This window comes from Eulemur rufifrons, chromosome 16 (assembly GCF_041146395.1).
Source record: "Eulemur rufifrons isolate Redbay chromosome 16, OSU_ERuf_1, whole genome shotgun sequence".
In the NCBI taxonomy this organism is placed as follows: domain Eukaryota; kingdom Metazoa; phylum Chordata; class Mammalia; order Primates; family Lemuridae; genus Eulemur; species Eulemur rufifrons.
The window spans coordinates 67254111-67275726 of NC_090998.1; the positions used below are offsets into that span (position 1 = coordinate 67254111).

Sequence of the window (21616 nt, forward strand, 5' to 3'; positions counted from 1 at the left end):
TATTTTTAAGAGCATAGTTTGCATAATGTGATATGATAGTTCAGAAATGATTGGGGGAAATGCCTATGCTTTTGGGGACTGCTCAGCATTGTATTTATGGTCAAACAAAAACATTTTCAGGCCTGTTGCTTAGCAACCTGCATGCAAGAAAAATTTGCATCAGCCCTTACAGAATAAGGGCTTATGATATTAAATTCTTTAATAGTATTTGGTAATACATGTTACCAACAATATTGACTTGGTTGCTTCCTAATTTTATTTTTAATTTTCAGTTTACTTATTAAGTTTTATTAAAAAGCACATAAGAAAAAATACACTTAAAACCTGAGAAAGAGAGGAAGAGAGAGAGAGAGAGAGGGAGATGGAGAGAAAGAAAGGTAAGAATGGAAGAAAAGAAAAAAGAAAGATAAAGAAGAGGAGAAAGAAAGAGGGAGAAAAAGAGAGGGAGGGAGAGAATTAGAATCTCACCTTCAGATGCAAAAAGCCATTTTACTACCATTTTTGAAAAACAAACTCTGGTTGTAATTACCATGAAGGTACTATTTCCCCTCCTTTTTCTGGGGCAAACACTATTCTTGTGAAATGTGTCCTTAGTGAATTTGATATGGGGTAATTCAAATGAAAAAGACCCAAACAGATTCCTACAACTATGAGTGTGTGAATATTGTCTCTCTTACCAGACTTATTCTGTGGGGATACCTTTGACAAGCTATGTATTTCTACTTAAATCCCAAGATGAACATCAGTAGCATTGTTTGAGTCTCACAATAAATCACTTTCATTTTTATTTTCTCTTTAAAGGCTTTTAAAAAATCACAGGAGCATAACTAGCTAGAACAAACAATATTAAGCAATATTGTGAAATCTGATGATTGTCGTTTGCTCATTAATACCAGCAGATTATTTCTTTACATAAAAATAAGATTTATATGTTCTATTTCTTTTTATTATCTCTATTACTGTTAATGCTACCACTGTGATACTGGCTGTCTAAACTAGAAATCAGCTAATTGCTATTCACATTCATGTGCTCTTGCTGTTTTTCTGTAATAGGTAACCATGTCTTGCCTAATTTTATCTATTTTTTTCCCCTCAAATCAAAACCATTTTCAGTCTCAACTGTGTTTGCTTCAGTTCATACATACCACCATCATCTTGGCATTGCTTTTAAATTGATCTTTCTGTTCTAGTCTTTGCTATCCAATGTGTAAACATTGCTCACAGGGTGCTCATTCTGCATCAGTGATCATATCACTCCCTTATTTAAAACCTAGCAAAGATTTTCTATTACTTGTATAGAAAAGTCGGAAACTCTCAGCATGACATAACACATGACCTCACAGATAGGCTTTACTTACCACGTCTTCATATTCACTCCCTAATTTCTCCCCGTTACATGCTACACTAAAACAGTATTGAGAGAGTTATAATTTTCTAAATGTGCTGTTTTCATTCTTTCTCCCAATTAATTTAGACATATAGTCCTGATGTAATTTTCTTCTCTTCATTCTTTGGAAACCAATTAATTTTTGGCTCTCAAAATTACCATTGCTTTCCTTGAAAAGCCTCTATACAATTCTTCTTCCCAGTGGACATCCCTCATCAGTGTTAACACTGTAGCTGATAGATACTTTGGTTACTATATCATATTATTATTTTTTTTTTTTTACAGATCAGCAGCTTTTAAGTGATTAGCAGGATTTTTTCTCTAATTTTTTTTCCCCTTTAGGGCCTATTCTGGTGTCCTTTAGACTCTACAGCTTGATGTTTAACATATATTCAACTTCCCAATAATGTGATGTTGAAAAAATGAATTAATTAAGATATTAAATTAATGACTGAGTAGTAACATAAATTGTAAAAAGTAAAATGTATAGAGAAATCTGATCTCTGAAACATGTAACATTTGTTTTTCAGTGTAAAGAACAGTTGAATGAGATTTCCCTGAATCAAAATCAGGACTTGGCACTTATCTTCTTTATGCAAAAAATATTTATTGGCCACAAATTATATATCCTATGCAAAGTGAAATGGTTTCTACTACTAACCTATTTATATAATCCCTTAGGGAATGGTTTATGAGAGAAGAGGGCTGGGCTGGTATTAGCCACCATAAACCTGTTTTCTAAGATTGCAAATAGAGATACTTAACCTAGACTTGCAGAAATCAAGCACACCTCAAGGAACAGGTACAACCAATGTATGTTTAGATAATAATACTGAGTAAAATGAAAAAGCAGATGGAGGACATTTCAAAGAAAGTAATAGTAAGGGCAAAGTCTTGGAGGTAAAAGAGAGAATAATATTTGGAGAGAACTGCAAGTAACTAATATGTAGTTAGGCTTTTCCCCACTGCAAAGAAGCCATAGATCCAATTAATTTATGTGACACGAGTTATTGTAAGACTATATATAGAAGCAGAAAATTGTTAATTCATTTCTTAAGTGCATATTGAGAACCAGTAAAGCAACATGCAATGTGTTTAGTTCTAGGGATACGCTACAGCAAACAACCTTGAGTTTAGGGACTTATATTCTAGCGGGAGAGTTTTATATTTTATAGTCCCACAAACAGTTAATATTGCTGTGATAGAACTGGACAGTGTAAGGTTAGCATATAAAATGAGGGAACCTGAAACATAAGAAACTCACCTAGAAGTTGAAAAGCCAGGCCTCATAGAGACCTGAAATTGAATCAGAATTCAATAGTAACCTATTGTGCTGAAATTCTAGGATATGAGAAAAAAAAAATGAGTAACAGAATTTAGGGACAAAAATAATAAGTTGGAATTGCTTGTAGGGACATCCAAGATGATATCCTAGAGTGAAAATTTAGCTGATGTTATTTTTCACCAGCATTTAGATGGTAGAGAATATGGGGATGGATAAAGATAGAAGAAAAAAACCTTAAAATTATATTAGCAAATAATATCCAATGACTTGCTTCCATTGTTTCTGGTGAGAATCATTATTCAATATTTTCCATGTACTTTTGAAGATGAATATTCTCTTTCCTCCTTTTGTTACTTTTAGAATTGTTTCATTCCCATGCATATCTTCACAGTTTTATTTTAACGTGCTATTGTATGTTGTCCTTTACATGTATTTGCCTTGCTAAAAGTCACAAACTTCCTTGGCTCTCTAGAATTAAATTTTAAATAATTTTAAAAACATGATTATTAACTTTTTAAATATTGCTACTGGCACACTTTTATGGGACTTCCCATTTTATGGTGCTTCAATTATACATAGGTTAGACCTTCCATTTATATTCTTGTCTGTATTTTTCTATCTTTTCTTTTTGTGTACTTCATTTTGGGAATTTTTTTATTAACATGATTTATATTTTTCTAATCATATCTTATACTAGTTTTAGTCTTTTGTTGAAACCAAATATAGTGCTAAAATTATAGACTAAAATTATAGTCGTGTTTTTCAGATATAGAATATGTTTGATTTTTTTCTTCAATTTTAGATTCCCATAATCTAGTAAATTTCTTATTTTGTCTATTTTATTCATTTTTCTCCTATTTTTTAAACATTTAATTACTCTTATTTTCAATTTCTTGGCAGGATGCTCCAATGACCAGATACGCTAAAGTCTATTTCTTTTGTATAATTCTGTCTTCATGTTGTGTCACATTCAATGATATTACAAAACTGACTCATACCAACTTGGAAGAGCTGATAGTGAATAGCTCTTCCATTCAATGACTTCATGTTGATAGCATTAAATCACTCATAGTAGAAATATGTATATTATAAAAGTTAGAAAAAGCCATAAATCAAGACTCCCCAACTCCCAAAGCCACTATACATGGTCTAATATTTTATCATGTCTAGTAATTTTTCTTTATTGTTGAATGCCAAACATGGTCTATAAAAAGTTGTAGAGGTTTGAGATGACGTTGTTATTCTTCTTCATTATTTCCTCTGTGAGGCCAATACAGGGATGGTTGGTAACTAATCTAATCAGTCTGCCAGCTGAATGGACAGTGTATTGAAATTTTGGTAAGGTCTGTCTACATCAAGTTTCCCAGCTTCTCTGGTAGAACCCCTGTCAATTTCCACCGAAAGTTTCTGCCTGAACTCTCAGCCTTTTTTGTCTCAGCAAAGTCAAAGTGCTAAAAGACCCATTCCATTTTATTATTATGACTGTTTAAACTCACCTTTTTTAGCCTCTTACCCTTGGCAGCTTCACAATTCATACACATTGGGAGAATTGGCTATATTTCAGCCCAAGTCTGTGCCCCTCCCTTCTGACTTGAAGTTTTTTTTTTTTTTGGTATACCCATCATCTCAGACATTAATAATTTCTTTGGGTTTGGAACATTCTATATCACCCTACTAGTTATTTGAAACTATATAATATATTACTGTTAACTACAGCCATCCTACTGTGGTATTGAGCACTAGAACTTATTCCTCTCACCTAGCTGTAGTTTTGTGTCCTTTAAAAAATCTCACTAGAATCTTGACCCTCAATTTTCCAGCTTTGTTTCATCAATACCAAGTTTCTTCAATACGAGTCTTGTGATAACTCCCATAGTTTCTCTGTCCCCCAGTAGTGTTTCCCTATCCAGACAATATAGACTATTTTCACACATTTGTCCTGTGCCCCAAAGAGACAAATACTTACTTCTCTGTAGTTTTTTCCTTTCAAAAAATCTAGGCGTTTACACTCATTAATTCAGCAGCTCTCTGATGACTTTAAACAGACTTTTAAAATTTTTTATTTTTTGTTCTTCATTAAGATTTTCTAGTTGTCTTTCATAAGTATATTGATTTGTGATAAGACACTTGCTCTTATCTAGAAGATCTATCCTACTTAGCTAAGAATTGCTTTGAATTAATTTGATGTCTCAGTCTCTTTGTATCTTCAGGACTTAATGTGGCTAGCACATAAAGAGTGACAGACATATACTGTATTTCTTATTTATGTAAAAAGTGCCCTTTCAAAGTGATGCAAATTATGTAATCTAATGTCTTTCAATATTTCCCAGTGTTTCTTTCTTGACATATGTATCTAAAATACTGCCTGCCCAGATTTTTCACTTTTATTTAACAATTGCTACTCTCTGTTCTTGGCATAATTTGAAATTTTTTATGCTACATTTTTCACACTATTACTGTAATCTACTGAGTTTTTTGTTGTTCCATATAAATTTTAGGATTTTTTTTTCTATTTCTGTGAAGAATGCCATTCATATTTTGATGAGGATTGCATTGAATCTGTAGATTGCTTTGGGTAGTACGGACATTTTAACAATATTCTTCCAATCCATGTGTATGGAATATCTTCCATTTTTTGTCCTCTTTAATTTTTTATCAATATTTTATACTTTTATGCTATTGTTTTAAGGGTAATTTCAAAGGTTTCAATGAAGCATAAAAGATGTCCAGTTACTTCTTGAGAATATCCTCTGAAAACTCAAAATTTTGTGCTTAGGAAATTATATCATAATTATTTAATAACATATTATAAACATCAAATTTCTGAGTGAAGTATTAGGATTTCTACATTTCTGCTATATGATTAAAGATAAACAATTCATTCGAAATGTCATTATTAATAATCATTTTAACGTACAAGTTTAACATGTTCTTAAAATGTTTTGATCATATACTTAAGTAATTTTAATAAAATCAAATGTTTAAAAAAGAGTATTTAAAATATATTTCATTTAGTCTGAGAGTAACATGCTTTCTTTGTGATTATGTAGACTTCTTTTTTTAACAGATAAAAGTAGTCCACAGAAATAGTAATTTGAATATAAAATGACTCACTAAATATGAGAGTTGTTTTTCCTTGAAGAAGACAATGTCAGCTTAATAATGGATCAAATACTTTTCTTCCCTTTAGTTCATTACAAAACAAAAATATATTTAATTGCAAAGAAGCAGAGTAACATATTTTTAAACATATAATTTACTGTTGTAGAAAAAATGGAAAACAAAATAATTAGTTTTCAATTTTCAACTAAGCATTGCAAATAGTTTCAATAATTCACCAAGATATTGAAATAAATATAAACTATTCATGACCTTAAGAGCAAAGTGTGACTTATCTTTATAACTTTTCAATGCCTACCTTATTGTGTTTCTTGCACACAGTAGGTAATTATTAAACAGCTGTCGATGTGATAATAATTTCTTGGTTTTATTTTTTTATGAAAAAATAGCATTCACCTAATTTTGCTTTTGGATTTTAGTATTTCCATGGCCCATAATGTTATTTTATTATTTTAAATACAATCTCCTCTTTTTATATTATATATTCATAGCAAACCTACTTAACACATTTTTATTAAATCACATGCTATAAATTAATAAATATGATTTTATTATTTTAGTCATTCAGTCTTGCAAAACACTTTTGTGTCAGTTACAATAAAATATTATGGGCTATATAGAAAGTAGATAGCATTGGTAATCCAAGAATTCACGTTTTACAGATGTAAATTGACTCCATAAATTAATGTACTCGTCAATGTTCTTTGCAAACTTATATTTCCTCAGTATTTTCATGACTGTACATAATAAATGACTATTGTGTATGTGTATGCCTGAACTTTAACACCTTATAGTTCATGAAGTGCCTATAATTTTCTAGAGGAGAACTAGGTATTATATTTTTACAAATTTTTTTAAAATTTTATCTTCCAAATTAGCTGTAAGAATAGTATATTAAACTTTGTTTAATCTTTATCTAGATTCAATAGTTATTAATTTTGCTGCACTTATTTCTTCTCTCTCTCTCTCTCTCTTTTTCTCTCTCTCTCTATAAGTTTATTTTCAGGTAGGCATATTTTTTTTATTTGGTGGGACTATTTGAAAGTGAGTTCCACAAGTCATATTTACCTCTATTTATTTCAGTTTGTATTTAATAACAAGGCCATTTTTCTGCATAACTAATATACATTTAAATACTCAGAAAAATTCAAATTGATAAAATACACAATGTAAAATCCACAATTAAAATTCCCCCATTGTTCCTATAATTCATAAATACGTGGATTTTTTTTTTAATCTTGAATCTAGTCATAGATGATACAGGACATTTAGTAGCCCTATCTCTGCAGCCCCCTGCAATAATTAGGGCAACAGCAGAAAATTATCTCCTATTCAAGACAAACCACAGATAATAGGTAGTATATGGTTGCCATGGTGCAAGGAGCAGGAACACTGGAAAAGCCCCACTTTCAGGGCTCAGGGGCATAGAGTTTATTTTACACTGAGTTTGGATGAATAAAACCACAGGCAGGCTTTGGTGTTATCTTGCTGAACCTTAAAAAAAAAAAAAAAAAAAATCACAGAATTCCAACAACAAACAAGAGCACTCCATGACCACTATGGATGCAAATAAACAAACGAAATCAATCATGCCTGAATACAAACAAAACATGAACACTGTCCAAACAATAAAAGTGAGTTAACATGCCTTATTCTGTCTAATATGAATAACTAACTGTTGTTTACGTAATGATTTATATCTTTAACTTTTATTTAATTCTTCGTACTTTAGATATAAATTTAAGATAACAAAGTATAGAATTTCCACATTTCTTTTCAGCCTTTATTCCATAGCAAAGCCCAGCTTCATTAAGCCTTCCCTAAAATCAACTAATACAAACTCAAATCCTGTAGTAAGTCTTTTCTAACAACTCCTTGTTGGGGTACCCCTTTGTTCTCCATGGTACATTTTTTTCCACTGGTGAAATAAGCAATTTCACTAAAGAGGGTGTGTTAGAGTTCTCCAGAGAGAGAAATGTATTATTAGAAATTGTCTCACATGATTATGGAGGCAATCTCACAATCTGCTATCTGCAAGCTACAGACCCACTGAAGCTGGCAATGTAGTTATAGTCTGAGCCTGAAGGTCTGAGAACTGGGTGAGCTGATGATACATATTACAGTTCAACTTCAAGAGAAGACTGACATTCTAGCTCAAAAACAGGCAAGGAGAGCAAATTTTCCCTTAGTATCTTTTGTCCTATTTAGGCCTTAAATGGATTAGATGAGGATCATCCATGTTGGAGAGGGCAATGTACTTTGCTCAGTCTACCAAATCAAGTATCAATGCCATCCAGAAACACTCTCACAGGCACCCAGAATAATGTTTAACCAAATATCTGGGCATCTCGCATCCCAGGCAAGTTGACACATGAGATTAACCATCACAGGTATGCTCCTAGTGGCCTTTAGTCGGAGGGCATTAATATCAAATGGGTCACACACACACACACACAATAATAACAATAAGTTATAATTAATAAATAAATACAAAAGATGAAATCATAAAAACTAACCAACTAATTCAAATTATGGCAGGAAAAAATAAGGGAACAAAGAAAAGACAAATAGAAAACTAGAACAAGATGTAGGTTTAAATTTAACCATATTAATAACAATATTAAAGTTAAATAGTCTAAATATCCCAATAAAAGATATTTTCAGATTTGGGGGACACAAAGACAAGGCTCAAACACATGCCACCTACATGGAATCAATTTAAATATAAAGACAAATAGACTAAAATAAAAGTTCAGGCAAAGATAAACTTGTTCACACTAATCAAAAGAAAGCCAGATTGGCTGTATTAATAGTAGGCAAAGGAGATTGCAAATCAAAGAATATTATCAAAAATAAAGAAGATAATTTTATAATCATAAAGGTGACAATCATCAAAGGAATATTATAATTCTAAACATTTATGCACATAATAAACTACTTTAGAAACTAATAGACCTGAGACGAGAAATAGATAAATTCACAATTGTAAGGCAGAGATAGCAATAATGCTTTCTTGATAACTGACAGAATAACTAGACCAAAAAAGAGTAAGCATGTGGAAGACATATAATTAACACCATCAACCAACTTGATGTAATTGATATATATAAAACACTACCCAACAGCAGCAAAATATGCATTATCTTCCAGTACACATAGAACATTTATAAATATAAGCCATACTCTAGTATTTAAAATAAGTACATATCAATTTAAAGGGCTTTAAATTGTATACAGAATGGAAGTGCGGTTTCAGATCACAAGAGAATTATATGAAAACTGATAACAGAAAGACATTTGGAAAAATCCCCAAACATTTGGAAACTACTTAATAATCCCTGTGTCTGCAAGGAAATCAAGAAAGGCTTAGAAACTATTTTGAATTTAGTGAAAATGAAAGAAAATTAACATATCAAATTTTGTAGCATACACCTAAAGCAATGCTTAGGAAAAAATTAATAGCACTATACACTTATTTCAGGAAAGAAGAAAAGTCTCAAGACTTTTAGACTCCTTTTAAAAACATGAAAAAGAAAAAAAAATTAATCTCTAAGTTAGACCAATAAAAGAATAAATTTATATAATAACAGCAATTCCTGAAATAGAAAATAAAAAATAGAGAAAATCAATGAAATAAAAAAATACATTCTTTGAAATCATTAATAAAATTGATAAATATCCAGCCAGTCTGATCAGAAAAAAAAGATAAAAATATCCAGTATTATAAAAGAAAGAGGAGAAATTATTATTTGTTATATATATTAAAAGAACTATAAGGACTATTATTAACATTAAAAATAGAGTGTCAATATATTCAACACCTTACACGAAATTGACAAACTTCTTAAAAGAACCATCTACCAGCAATCATTCAGGAAGATACAGATGACCATAATATTTTCATGTTTATTAAATAAATAGAATTTGGATTTGAAAACCTTCTATTAAAGAAAACTCCAGGCCCAGATGGCCTCACTTGTCCATTCTGCCTACTTAAGGAAGAAATAAGAGAAATTCTACACAAACTCTTTCATACAAATAAAGAGAAGGAAATAATTCCCAATTAATTTGATGAGGCAGCATTATCTTGAAGCCAAAAACAGACAAATACAACACAAGAAAAGAAAGGCACAGAACAATACCTGTTATGAACATGGATGCAAAATTTCTACCTACATTTTAAAGGATCAGATGCAACAATGTATAGAAAAGATGAAGAAAAAAATAACAAAGAAATGAGTAAACCAGTAAGATATATAGAAAATTTTACTAATAATTAGAGGTAATTTCTGTGCAGGGAAAAAAAAAACAACTAAAAATATTGGTTTAAAAATATAAAATTAAAAATATCATGTTTTTCAATGGCAGAAAATATTTAATATAGCACAAATATACAGATATATTGTCTTGTTCTAAAATGATTTACTGTTACATTAAAAGATTCATTATAGTAACATGAAGTACATTAAATTATGCAAGAAAATTTAAAGAAAAATATGAAGACTTAGGGAATAAGCTTATTATATTATTGAATACTATAGTTTTTGGGGGGCAAAAAATATGGATTTAAACTTTATGGCAAATACAATATTCACACTGTATCTGAGGTGAATATAAATCAACTGTTTTAGAAAAGCACAGATAATCTTTGTGAAAGTACAAAAATTATTATTTGGCTTTGCCCCATAAAGAATATATTCTGAGCAATATTTTTAACCACATGCTTAGAATAAACACACATTGTTATTATATCCCTCAACATGTTCCCATCAAAGAACAATTTGATCATAATTAGATGGGAAGAATTGATACAAGCACCTAATTCTTAGGGGGCCTATCTTAAGCCAGGAGATATTTTATACCTTAGAGAGAAATGAATAAAGTGTACGTCTCTCTGATAATCCTTAATAAATAGGTTTTATCTCTGGACACTTTTTAGAACGACTAAATCTCTGTCCTAACCCATAGGGATATAACTGTTCTTTTTCCCCTTGAGAAAGCTTTCTTCATCTGCCTTTGTCTTCAAAATTGTAAGATCTGGAGGTCCAAATTGGGGTGAAGACCTACAAGAAATGGGTCAAAGAAGTCACTCAACTTGATTTTATTTTCATCCAGAGATTGGAGATCCAAATTAGTCTCTGTGATTCATGTATAGTCACCGTTTTGGGCAACTAAGTGGAGTCTGGGGCCAAAGCTCAGCTTGTGATAAAGTTAATACACTTGACAGGTACAGATGCATCTGTCTCCTTCAGGGAACTAACACAGTGCCCACAGAAAGCAGATAAGTTTTATTTCACTGTGTGTCCATCATTCTTTTCCTAGCAGACATGGCTGAATAAAACAATTTTATCTGCATTGAACTATAATTTAATTATTGGCCAATACTTTGTATTTTGTGAACACTAATGGTTTTGGTTTTCTCCCCTCCTTGTTTACTGTTTCATTCATGACTGTGCCACAAGAATCTCATAGTTATTTTAGCATAGCTAAAATTCAAGCATTTATCCAAAAGTGAAAATGAACTTTTGTAAAGCAATTAGCTCATTTTTAAATGGAAACTGAATCATTCGGCTCTTTCTACCAAACCCCCTCCCCCCCAAAAAAAAAGATTCAAACTCAAAAGCTTTTCCCTTAGGGTATTTTCTTAATCACTATTTCCTAAAAAAATATTCTAAGACAATATCCATTTTATTGAAATTTGTGATATAATCAAGTCCAAACCAGACAACTTTCTTTCAAAGTAATCTACTTCCAAATTACATCATCATAACTGTTCTGTAAATGGACCTACTAGTCTATTTTAAAAATAAAGTTTTCTAGCACCAATTCTAATTTTATACAGGAGTCTTTTAAAAATAGATCCAAAAACATGTCATATATTCTTTACAGTGAAAAAAGGAGATGACTTATAAAAGCTAAATAAATTGTACATTTCTTTGTGATGTAACATTTATCTATGGACCATCTTAACTTAGAGTAGACAAATATATGACCTCCCTTTTACTTTAACCTAGAGGCCAATAAATTCAAACTGAATTAACTTTCTTTTCAAAAAGATTGTTGATGCAACTCAGTAGTTAAAACTCATATTTACATATTACAATCAGTGGTTAGCTACACTGTCATATTTTTAAATTTTGAGGTAACCATAAGGAGGAGAAATGGAAAATTCATCTGAGATGAGCCTAGAGAAACCTTACTTTTTAATATATTTGGATGCAGAGAAAGTACATATAATTGTTTTCCTCTTAGTAATGGTTGAGCTGTCCAGGTAATGACACGAATAGTTGTGCCTTTTTTATGATGTCAAACAGTGTATTTTGAAGAGTTTGAAGTATTCCATTAGGGAATACATCCAATCAGCAAACCTTATACAATAAAACACAAATCGGTTTTCTAAATTTTAACCTTGATAATTGCTCTTGCATCCAAAACAATAACTCTTCCTTCAAAATAAAAATATTGTAATCTAGATTATAAAATTAACACATCTGATGCAGTAGTATCCATTGGAATTTATCTGTCACAATTTCCTGAACAAGCTTTTTCCCTGCCCTAAATCCCAAACTGTTACCAGATTTAATGTCATTTTTTTCACCAACCAATCACATATGTTTTGCTATTAAAAACATTACTCAGAAGACACAATAAATAATTTAACCTGAATTGGAAATGTTCTTTGTTCTAGGCACCATGACATATGCTGGGAACACAGAGAGAAATAAGGCATTGCCTCTGCACTGGGAGAACATGGCATCCTGTAAGGGAGTCAGAAAGATAAATAAACAAATGACAGTTAAGCACGATAAATGCAAAGCAGGAAAAGGGTACAGATATTGCCTGGAGAGTGAATGATTATTGCAACTTAAGAGGATCAGGGAAGACTTTCCAGAGAAAGTGATATGTGATTTGGGACTTAAGAATGAATAAAATATTCATCAGGTGGATAAAAAGGTGTTTTAAATAATGAAAGTTAAATGTTCAAAGAAATAAAGGAATTGATTATTTTTCTCTGTACAAAATTCAACCACTTTTGATAATAGAACCCAGGCTAATGTCACAAGTGAGATATTTACACCCTCATTCAGGTTTATTTTACCCCCATTTAAAGCTCCCATATCAGCTGTGTTGCATGATACTTGTGAGGCAATTCATAAACACTCAGGTTTTCCTCTGGGTACATGGTAGGATTGTACTTTCCTAACTTATTTGATGGTAGTTCCGAACAAGTGACTCCTTGATCAATGAAATGAAAGTAGAAGTAGCATGTGCTATATCTCGGCCAATGCTTTAAGATATAATGCATTATTTGCCACGTTCTCTTCTATCTGTCGTGGTGACAGATATTGAGCATGAGCCTGGGCCTGGATTCTTAGTGACAATGATCAGCAGATGCTGAACCTGCTCACTGATGACATTTAGTGTGAGGGAAAATATTCAGTTTTGTATATCAATAACATTTTTAATTGTTACCACAGCATAACCTGGCCCATTCTGGCTGATGATAATTTTAAACATATCAATATTAAGCATTTGCCACCAAAATAAAGTGGATAAATGATAGAGAAGTCGCTTCCATATATAAAATGTTTATTGTTGTATAGCGTATCTCAATATTATAGTGATTCTTCTCATAACAGGCACTGTACAGTTCATCTATTTATCCCTAAAATTCACATCCATCACTATTCCCCCTGCTTTAATATTCTCTCTTGATATTTTGCATTTTGTTCTCATGACAATTTATAATTGTGAAAATACTGGTGTGATTATTTAATCATTATTTGCCTCCTCCATATATTGTGGTTCCAATTAAATAATGCTATATAAGTATACTCCAGTGAACAGCAATCAGTATACTCCAGTGAATCAGAGTGTTTAATAAATAAGTGAAGGTTTAAAAAATATAAGAAATAACGGAGATACGACATCTCTATGGTTCTCCTGGAGAGAGTTGGAACCCATTCTATTAAGTGAAGTATCCCAAGAATGGAAAAACAAGCATCACATGTACTCACCGGAAAATTGGTTTCCCTGATCATCACCTAAATTCACATCTGGGAATACCAATCGAATATCAGACTGAGGTGGGGGTGGGGGGAGGGGATGGGTGTATGCCCACATAATGAGTGCAATGCGCACTGTCTGGGGAACCTGTCCCCCCAAGTCAAAGCCTGGAGCTTTGACTTGGGGGGACAGGCAGTATATGGGCAACGTATGTAACCTGAAATTCTGTATCCCCCATAATAAGATGAAATAAAAAAAAATAAAAAATAAGTGAATTAATGTGTGAGTATATGAATGAGTGCATATTTACTGACTTGACTGTCCCTTATAGCCTTGGATAAGGGGAAAGAAAACTAGTTTAAGTTGTTGTAAGAAAGTTTTGTTAACTAGAATTTAAAATAATTAACAAAACTAAAATCATCAACATATGAGCTAAAGGAGATATTTATAAGGACTTAATACAATCCCCCCATTTTATAGCTTAGAAAACTGAAATCTACATAGCTTTGTGATTTACCAGTGGTGACACGGCAAGTCAATGACATTGCTTTCAATTTCATGATAATAATGAGGATTTTCCTTCTTGGTGTGATTTCCACAAATTTAATGAGGACTCAAAATGAATAGCTGCCGTTTGTTAGTTGCATCATCTTGAACAAATATGTAACCCTTTGGGATTTTAGTGTGTTTTCATCTCTAAAAGAAGAATACCAATGTTATCAATGTTATCTACCTACATGGTTTGTTTTAAAGACCAAAGGAATTAACATGTGCATAATTAATAAAAAAATCCTTCATACTATATATGTGTGCACATGTATGTACATACATATATTATATACAACATTATACACACACTTTTGGTCTGATGAGGATGATGTTGATGATGGTAAGAAAGGCATATAATCAAGTCACAAAATGTGGAATCTTTAACAAGTTTCAAGAATCAAACTATTCTTCACACATACTTTAAGTCTTTAGGAATAGCAGTGAATTTAGATGAAATTTCTAAGACTGAAGAATTTTATGATATAGAATGGAAAAATTACAAGCATTATGGTTAAAAGGCAAATAAGACTACAAAAAGATAAACAGCTTGTTAAAATAGTCAACTTAACCACTAATTTTAAAACACATATAGAAAGGAAGTAGATTGATATCATTTAAATGGTAAAAGCCAAACTTTCAGACTTCAAAAACCAATATAATTTGAAAATTTTAGAACAAATTAATGACAATGTCCAGTTGTACAGAGATCAACTTTTAAACTTCCACTCTTTTTTTACTGATGTGGAACTAAATCCCAAGGTTTCTAAGGGAGTTGTGTAAGTTTGCATAGCATCTGGGAGGTGATAATGATTATAAATCTGCACTCTCCCATCCTTGGTCTCTTTCCAAGGGCTTTATATTGGTAAGTATTTTACAATATTTGTAATATAGGTTTACTAATTCAAACTTCCACCAGAAAATAAATATGCGGTACCTTTGCAGGTGATTACCTATCCCTGCTAGGTGTGAGTGTCAATAGATTCTTCCCATTTATTTTAGAGTTCATTTTTCTTTAAAAAAATATTTATTTATTTTTTTATTTCAGGATAGTATTAGGGTACAAACATTTTGGTTACATTTTATGACTTTGCCTCACCCAAGCGGGGATTAGAGGCATACCCTTCACTTCTAGTTGTGAGTTTAACCTCCGCCCCTACAGCCCCCTAATCCCTGGAGGATATTACTACCATGTGAACACCATAGTGTTGATCAGTCAGTGCCAATTGATGGCGAGTATATGTGGAGCCTATTCTTCCGATCTTGTGATACCTCACTGCAGAAGATGGCTCAAGCTCTATCCAGGCAAATATAAGAGGTGCTAGATCACCATCTGAACTCTATTTTAGAGTTCATTTTTAATCCATATCTTCTTCCCCTTTCCTAGACTACTGCTTATGCCACAATCAAAATAAGGAATAACTAAAATCTATCATATGAGTCTAAAAAAAAAAAAAAAACCTTAACATTAATGTTAAAAAAAACTTGCAGATAATTTGAAAAGTGGCTACGTGAGAGTATTTATACTCCAGGGAGATAAGTTTATTGAATCCATGCAGATGAGTGACTAGAATATGTTATTATCTAACCCACCTGTTCAAAACAAAGTTGCCTAAAATAGAATCCTGTAAAGGTAACCCCTTTTTACTCATTCTAATTAAAAATAAACATTTAGAGGCTTTTAAATCATGACTTTATGAAAATTATTACATAAATTGTTGGTAATGATTGAATATACAATCTGGAATATATATGAGGCGACTTCAAAAAGTTCATGGACAAATGGAATTCGACAAAATTTATTTTATTTTTATTTATTTATTTATTTAAACAACTGGTAATCAATTTCTTAAAACAGTTGACTTAAGCATCTGCAATAGTGACTTCAACCTCCACTCCTGGCTCAATACTGATAGAAGTAATCTGCTTAACAATCTCAGAAGGACTATGCAAGTCAATGAGTCACTTGTAGATTCTCATCTGGAAGCGGTCCCAAGTCTTAGAACCTTCACCACAAGGAGTTTTTCTTGTAGTGATTCTCAAAGTCTTAGTAGGCATCCGAACTGGTCCTTTCACTTTGAGGTTCTTTTCCTTTGCGCCTCTGATCAAGTCAGCACGCACCTTCTCCAAAGACTTTACGTTGTGGCTGGTTAGGGTAATTTTTTTGTTTGTTTGTTTGTTTGTTTTTCAGCTCATTATGGGGGTACAAAAGTTCAGGCTATATATATTGCCCATGCCTCCCCATCCCCCTGAGTCTGACCTTCAATTGTGTCCATTCCCTAGACAGTGCACATTGCACTCATCATATAGGTGTGCACCCATCCCCTCCCCCTACCCCATCCCCCCCAGTCAGAACTTCAAGCGTGTCCATTCCCCAGGCAGTGCGCATCACACTCATCAAGTAGGTATACACCCATCCCTTCCACCCAGCCCTGACCTCTGTCTGATACCTAATTGGTGTTATTCCCAAATGTGCACTCAGGGAAACCAGTTTGCTGGTGAGTACATGTGATGCTTATTTTTCCATTCTTGGGATATTTAACTTAATAGAATGGGTTCCAACTCTCTCCAGGAGAACCAAAGAAATGCCATATTGCCATTATTTCTAATAGCTCAGTAATATTCCATGGTATACATATACCACATTTTGCTAATCCATTCATGAATTGATGGGCATTTGGATTGTTTCCACATCTTTGCAATTGTGCATTGTGCTGCTATAAACATTCGGGTGCAGGTCTTTTTTATAGAATGACTTTTGTTCTTCTGGGTAGATGCCCAATAATGGGATTACTGGGTCGAATGGTAGGTCTACTTGAATCTGTTTAAGGTATCTCCACATTGCTTTCCACAGGGGTTGCACTAGTTTACAGTCCCACCAGCAGTGTATGAGTCTACCTGTCTCTCCGCATCCACGTCAACATGTATTGTTTTGGGACTTTTTGGTAAAGGCCATTCTCACTGGAGATATCTCATTGTGATATCTCATTGTGGTTTTGATTTGCAGTTCCCTGATGATTAGAGATGTTGAACACTTTTTCGTATGTTTGTTAGCCATTTTTATATCTTCTTTTGAAAAATTTCTATTCATGTCCTTTGCCCACTTTTTGATAGGGTGGTTCGATTTTTTCTTACTGATTTTCCTGAGTTCTAAATAGATTCTTGTTATCAGTCCTTTATCTGATGTGTAGTATGCAAAAATTTTTTCCCATTCTGTAGGTTGTCTGTTTACTCTCGTGACTGTTTCTTTGGCTGTGCAGAAGCTTTTTAATTTGATCGGGTCCCATTTATTTATTTTTGTTATTGCTGTGATTGCCTTAGGGGACTTCTTCATAAATTCTTTGCCTAGGCCAATGTCTGTAAGAGTCTTTCCTACATTTTCTTCTAGAATTCTTATAGTTTTCGACCTAAGGTTTAAGTCTGTTATCCACCGTGATTTGATTTTTGTGAGAGGTGAAAGCTGTGTGTCCTGTTTTAGTCTTCTACATGTGGCTTCCAGTTTTCCCAGCACCATTTATTAAATAAGGAATCTTTTCCCCAGAGTATGTTTTTGTCTGCTTTGTCAAAGATTAGATGGCTATATGAGGATGGTTTTATATTTGGATTTTCTGTTCTGTTCCACTGGTCTGTGTCCCTGCACTTGTGCCAATACCAGGCAGTTTTAAGAACCACAGCCTTGTAGTATAGTTTGAAGTCTGGCAAATTAATACCTCCCATTTTGTTTTTCTGTTTAAGATTGCTTTTGCTAAACGGGGTCTTCTCTGGTTCCATACAAAGCGTAAAATTATTTTTTCTATATCTGTGAAAAATGATGTTGGTAATTTAATAGGGATTGCACTGAATCTGTAGATAACTTTGGGCAGTATAGACATTTTAACAATGTTGATTCTACCGATCCATGAGCATGGTATGGTTTTCCACCTATTTACATGTTCTGCGATTTCCTTCCTCAGTGTTTCATAGTTCTCCCTATAGAGGTCCTTTACCTCCTTAGCTAAATATACTCCTAGGTATTTTATTTTCTTTGTTGCTATTTTGAAGGGCATTGAGTCCTTAATTTGGTTCTCCGTTTGACTGTTATTGGCATATATGAATGCCTCTGATTTGTGTGTATTGATTTTGTATCCTGAGACTTTACTGAATTCATTGATCAATTCCAGGAGTCTCTTGGTTGAATCCTTGGGGTTTTCTAGATATAGGCATAGACAGAGCCTATCTAAAAATGATACAAGCCATATATGACAAACCCACAGCCAACATCATACTGAATGGGGAAAAACTGAAAGCATTCCCACTTCGAACTGGAACCAGACAAGGCTGCCCACTGTCCCTATTACTTTTCAACATAGTCCTTGCAAGAGCTATCAGTCAAGAGAACAGAATCAAGGGAGTCCAAATAGGGACAGAAGAGATCAAACTCTCACTCTTTGCTGATGATAGGGTAATTTTTATTCGGTGAATCGCCACCTCCGGCTCCATGGGTGTTTTTCTGGTATCTTTAAAAGCCATGGCTGTGGTGCAGCTTCCTGACCGACTTGTTCCTCTCCGAGAGTGAACAGCAGCGAGTGAGGAGCAGAAGCGGGCACAACGCGGCTCCACCGCACGGGCCACCACGTCTTCCTTGAAAAGCTCGACAAAATTTTAAAATACAAATTTTATTTTACAACATTAACTCCATCAAGTACAAGATACTGTTTGTTGTAAGCAATGACACCAGCCATTTAGTCCATCCTTAAAAGACTGAGGTTCCTGGGAATATACCCATGTCAACACAGTCATTTTTATATTATTAACAGAAGAAAAATGGATGCCATTTAAATATTTTTTTAAGATTTAAGAAACAAAAAGAAGCCAGAAGGAGCCAAATCAGGACTCGGAAATGGATATCTGATTATTTCCCATTGGAACTTTTGCAAAATTTACCTTGTTCGATGGAAGGAATGAGCATAAGCATCGTTGTGGTGAAGGACTCTCTGGCAAAGCTTTCAGGGCATTTTTCTGCTAAAGCTTTGGCTAACTTTCTCAAAACATAATAAGCAGATGTTATTTCTCTTTGGCCTTCCAGAAAGTCAACAAGCAAAATGCTTTGAACATCTCAAAAAACTATTGCCATAGCCTTTTCTTTTCACTGGTCCACTTTTGCTCTGAGTGGATCACTTTTTTTTTTGTTGTTGTTTTGATGGCTACTCTTGGTAGCCATTGTTTTGATTTACTTTGTCTTCAAGATCATATTGATTTTTTTTTTTTTTTTTTTTTTTTTTTTTTTTTTGAGACAGAGTCTCACTCTGTTGCCCAGGCTAGAGTGAGTGCCGTGGCGTTAGCCTAGCTCACAGCAACCTCAAACTCCTGAGCTCAAGCGATCCTCCTGTCTCAGCCTCCCGAGTAGCTGGGACTACAGGCATGCACCACCATGCCCGGCTAATTTTTTCTATATATATATTTTTAGCTGTCCATATAATTTCTTTCTATTTTTAGTAGAGATGGGGTCTCGCTCTTGCTCAGGCTGGTCTCGAACTCCTGAGCTCAAACGATCCGCCCACCTCGGCCTCCCAGAGTGCTAGGATTACAGGCGTGAGCCACCGCGCCCGGCCAAGATCATATTGATTTAAAGTCTATTTTATGTGATATGAAAATAGCTACTTTCGCTTGCATTTGTGAGGAATATTTCTTTCCTCTCCTTTACCTTGATTCTATGTGAATCTTGGTGAGATAAATGGGTTTCTTGGAGACAGTATATATTTGAGTTGTGTGCTTTTTAATCCATTCAGCCAATCTATACCTTTTAAATGGTGCATTAAGACTGTTAATATGCAATATTAGTATTGACATGTGGGATATTGCTCTGTTCATCACATTGATTGTTACTTAGTTGCTTTGTTTTTCCCTTGTGCTACTATTTTGTAAGAGCTGTCAGTTTTAACTTTGAGATGTTTTTATACCATTGGGTATCAATTGTTCTGTTTGATGGATAGAATTCTTTAAGCATTTCTTTTAGGGCAGGTATAGTGGTGATAATTCCTTTAGTGTTTGCTTGTCTGTGAAATACTATTTCTCCTTCATTTGTAAAACTTAGTTTTGCAGGACACAAAATTCTTGGCTGGCAGTTATTCTGTTTAAGAAGACTAAAAATGGGGCCCTAGTCCCTCTGGTTTCTAAGGTTTTTGCTGAGAAGTCTGCTGTGAGTCTGATGGGTTTTCCTTTGTAAGTTACCTGATGCTTTCATCTTGCAACTTTTAGGATTTTCTTCTACAAGAAATTTACTTTGGCCAGACTGATGACTATGTGCCTTGGTGATGTGGTGAAGGAGCCCTCCTGCACCTCGGATTGCAATGTCTATGGGAGAAGTGTGGATCCCCAGGCTTCTCTCCTCTGTCCTTTCTCCACATGTAGGTGCCTTCCATGTGTACCTCCAATCCTGCAGAGTCAGTCACCCCACTTCCTTCTTCTTCAATTTGGGATCCTCCTATCACCTCTCTATTGACTCCCAATGCTCTCTCTTAGACAATTGATCTGAATGTGGATATCAACTCGCCACTTTCTGTGCTCTCCATGAGAGCAGCACGTGCCAGGCTTCTTCTAGTTCCCCACCTTGACCTCCTATAAGATTCTGCTTTTGGATCAAATTGGTAAAACCACAATTTCATGTTACAACTCTTTGAAGAAATGCTTCGGGATCTAGATTCTACTTTTTAAAAATTTCCATTGAAAGAGCTGCTCTGATCTATAGCTGATCTAGGGGCAAGGATTTTGGCATCCATTGAGCAGGAAGTTTGCTCAACTTTAATTTTACAGGTAGAAATATGTAACCAGAACCGTCTGAGATGCCTATGATGTCAGCTATTGTTTCTGCTGTTATTTGTCGGTCGTCATCTATTAGGGCATGAACAAGATGAATTTTTTTCTTCACAAACTGATGTGGGCAGTCTGGTGCTGCAGGCTTCATCTTCAACTTGTCTTATCACTTCCTAAAACAAGTTATCCATTTTTAAACTGTTGATTTCTTTTGGACATTGTTCCCATAAACTTCTTGTAAACCATCAGTGATTGTACCATTATTCCACCCAAGCTTTACCATAAATTTGATGTTTGCACATGCTTCAATTTTAGAAAAACTCATATTGCTCTGATAAAGGTGCTTTTTAAACTGATGTCTTAAACTTAGTGCCTCAAAGTAGTTGTTATTCAGACATGTTATAACAAGTTAGTGCTAGTTTATTTTGGTGAAAAAAAATTTGAACTCCGGGAATAGTTTTTTCATAATATGAATTTTC

General features: G+C 33.6%; 1 pseudogene; it reads right to left on the bottom strand.

Moving 5' to 3' along the window:
* Positions 1-16185: 16185 nt before the first annotated feature.
* LOC138397097 (small ribosomal subunit protein uS10-like) lies at positions 16186-18936 on the bottom strand (annotated as a pseudogene).
* Between the last annotated feature and the right edge of the window lie 2680 nt (positions 18937-21616).